This window comes from Coturnix japonica, linkage group LGE22C19W28_E50C23 (assembly GCF_001577835.2).
Source record: "Coturnix japonica isolate 7356 linkage group LGE22C19W28_E50C23, Coturnix japonica 2.1, whole genome shotgun sequence".
Classification (NCBI taxonomy): Eukaryota; Metazoa; Chordata; class Aves; order Galliformes; family Phasianidae; genus Coturnix; species Coturnix japonica.
Genome location: NC_029544.1, coordinates 624476 through 627675, shown reverse-complemented (window position 1 = coordinate 627675; position 3200 = coordinate 624476). Strand labels below are relative to the sequence as shown.

The 3200-nt window shown below is 46.5% G+C and overlaps 1 protein-coding gene across 2 annotated transcripts in view; it reads right to left on the bottom strand.

The window, feature by feature from the left end:
* Positions 1 to 2376: 2376 nt before the first annotated feature.
* GTSF1 (gametocyte specific factor 1) overlaps positions 2377 to 3200 on the bottom strand; it is a 3865-nt gene continuing 3041 nt past the window's right edge. Inside the window, exons 6-7 of one of the 2 annotated variants that reach the window (XR_004305479.1) lie at positions 2875 to 2939; positions 2377 to 2423 (exon numbers count right to left, since the gene is read on the bottom strand). The gene's annotated coding sequence lies outside the window, so the exon portion shown is untranslated. The remainder of the gene's footprint in view (positions 2424 to 2874; positions 2940 to 3200) is intronic. The other variant, XM_032441094.1, reaches the window with a different exon arrangement.

Here is a 3200-nt window from a genome sequence, read left to right as displayed (position 1 = left end):
GACACTCCCGTCATTTCCCATTCATTGCCCGGCCCAAAACAACCCCTTCCTCCAACCTACCCCGACTGGATCCACCCCCATGAGCAAAAATACACATAAAAAAACACATAAAAACACATAAAACTGCTGTGCAAAAAAACCACAGGGGAGAGATGTCGAGCAAACCCGAAGCGGTTCAGATGCGTTTGAAACAAGGAGGCACAAAGGCCATAAATTCCAATTAACCCTTGAAGAACGAGGAGGGATCGGGGCTGGAATTTACACCTGTGGGGTGGGAGAGAAGGGGGAGAGATGGGGGTGGGAGAGGGGATATAGAAAGCTATGGGGGAATGGGGATAGAACACAGGGGGGAGGCTTGATTCTGCTTGTAGGGGGGATGAGCAGAGGGTTAAAGCCACATTTAAACATAAAAAGGGGTTTAAACCCACCCTTAAACATAGAAAAGGGGTTTTAAAGCCACACTTAAACATAAAAAAGGGGTTTAAACCTCCCTTAAACATAGAAAAGGGGTTTAACCCCCCCCCCTTAAGCATAAAAAGGGGGTTTAAACCCACCCTTAAAGATAAAAAGGGGTTTAAAACACCCCCTTAAACATAGAAAAGGGGTTTTAACCCACCCTTATACATAGAAAAGGGGTTTAAAACCCCCCCTTTAAGCATAGAAAACGGGTTTAAAAAACCCCCTTTAAACATAGAAAAGGGGTTTAAAACACCCCTTAAACATAGAAAAGGGGTTTTAAAGCCACCCTTATACATAAAAAAGGGGTTTAAACCCACCCTTAAATATAGAAAAGGGGTTTAAATCCCCCCCTTAAACATAGAAAAGGGGTTTAAAACCCCCCTTAAACATAGAAAAAGGGTTTAAAACACCCCCTTAAGCATAAAAGGGGGGTTTAAAGCCACCCTTAAGCATAGAAAAGGGGTTTAAACCCCCCCACTTATACATAAAAAGGGGTTTTAAACCCCCCTTAAACATAGAAAAGGGGTTTATACCCCCCTTAAACATAGAAAAGGGGTTTAAAACCACCCTTATACATAGAAAAGGGGTTTAAACCCACATTTAAACATAGAAAAGGGGTTTAAAACCCCCTTAAACATAGAAAAAGGGTTTAAACCACCCCCTTAAACATAAGAAAGGGGTTTAAAACAGCCCCTTAAACATAGAAATGGGGTTTTAAAGCCACCCTTAAACATAAAAAAGGGGTTTAAAACCCCCCTTAAACATAGAAAAGGGGTTTAACCCCCCCTTATACATAAAAAAGGGGTTTAAAACCCCCTTAAACATAGAAAAGGGGTTTAAACCCACCCTTAAGCATAGAAAAGGGGTTTAAACTCACCCTTAAACATAGAAAGGGGTTTAAAACCACCCTTAAGCATAGAAAAGGGGTTTAAATCCCCCCTTAAACATAAAAAAGTGGTTTAAAACCCCCTGTTAGACATAGAAAAGTGGTTTTAAACCCCCCCTTAAACATAAAAAAGGGGTTTTAAAGCCACCCTTAAACATAAAAAAGGGGTTTAAAACCACCCTTAAACATTGAAAAGGGGTTTAAAACCCCCCCTTAAACATAAGAAAGGGGTTTTAAACCCACCCTTAAGCATAGAAAAGGGGTTTAAACCCACCCTTAAACATTAAAAAGGGGTTTAAACCCACCCTTAAACATTAAAAAGGGGTTTTAAACCACCATTAAACATAGAAAAGGGGTTTAAAACCCCCCCTTAAACATAGAAAATGGGTTTAAAACCCCCCTTAAATATAGAAAAGGGGTTTTAAACCACCCTTAAACATAGAAAAGGGGTTTAAACCCCCCCCCTATACATCAAAAAGGGCTTTAAAGGCAGCTCAGGTTGAACTCCTGCTGTGGATACGGGAGGAGGCCGGGGCTCATCCTGCTCAGTGCCGACGTTTCAGCCTCATGGTTGGAGATGGAGGAAGGAATAAAGCTGATCCCATATGGGCTGAGCCCAGGATGTGCAGATCGGGCCAGATGTGCATTAAAAAGGGAGTTAATAACTGGAGGAATAAAACCTCCCTGCAGCTGCAATTCTGGCACAGGACACAGAGGAATTAATTGCAACACCAGATTCACTGCTCTGCTCTGCCCAGACCAGACCCCGCCTGCTCCCCCCCCCCCTTTATAAACCCCCCCCCTAAATGGGGAAGGATAGATCTGACCTCGCAATGAACTGAAAAGCAGGATTTCCCCCCAAACTGGGTCCCCATCGTTGTTTTTTTGGTTCTATTGAACTGGCTGCATTGGGTTAAATGTGTGTTGGGGGTGGGTGGGAGCCAGGCCAGGGCTGTGACACATACATTCCCATTTCTAATGGATTCCGCCCCAAATCCGGTGCCTCCTCCGGGTTCTTCTCACCTTCTTGTAGTGTTGGGGGGGGGGGGTTTGTGGGGTCTTCGTGGCTGGGAACATCCTGTGTGATGGAAGAGAAGAATAAAGGGGGGGGAATTAAAGGAGGGTTAAAGGGAAACCCAAAGCTGGGTGGTGTCATAGGGGACGTGGTGGTGATACAGCCCTATAGGCGTGTGTAGGGTGGGGGTTAATGAGGCTTATTTCACCCCCCCCCCCCTCCTTCTTTTCCTCTGCTTTGGGGTGGGGAAACCCATGTCCTGAGTGCCCTGGTGATGCAGCGTGAGCACATGGTGTCCAAATTGTGTAAGAGGTATTAAAATAGAACCAAACAGCCCCAAATCTGGGCAGCACCCATTGGCACGAGGCTGAAATCGCTTCCTTTGGTCCAATGTGAAAGGGTTTGGTTCGCTATGGGGGTTTAAAGGGGGATCTGGTGCATTAAGAGGGTGGGCAGCAGACCCTATAAGGCGGGGGAAGGGGGTGTGGGGGGGAGATGGAGGTTTTGGGGTTACCTGGAGCTGGTTTGGTCATGCTGGATGGTTCTGGGTCTCCTCTTTGGTGCTGTCCCCACCTCAGGCTGAAGGGGGTAATGGGGAACATGGGGATACACGGCTGGGGGGCTGGGTACAGGTAAGGGGGTATGGAGACACATGGGGACACAGGGATGCTATGGGGCAGGGGGTTATGGAGACACATACAGGGATGCTATGGGGCAGGGGGGTATGTAGACACATACAGGGATGCTATGGGGCAGGGGGGTATGGAGACACATGGGGACACAGGGATTCTATGGGGCAGTGGGTTATGGAGACACATGGGGACACAGGGATTCTATGGG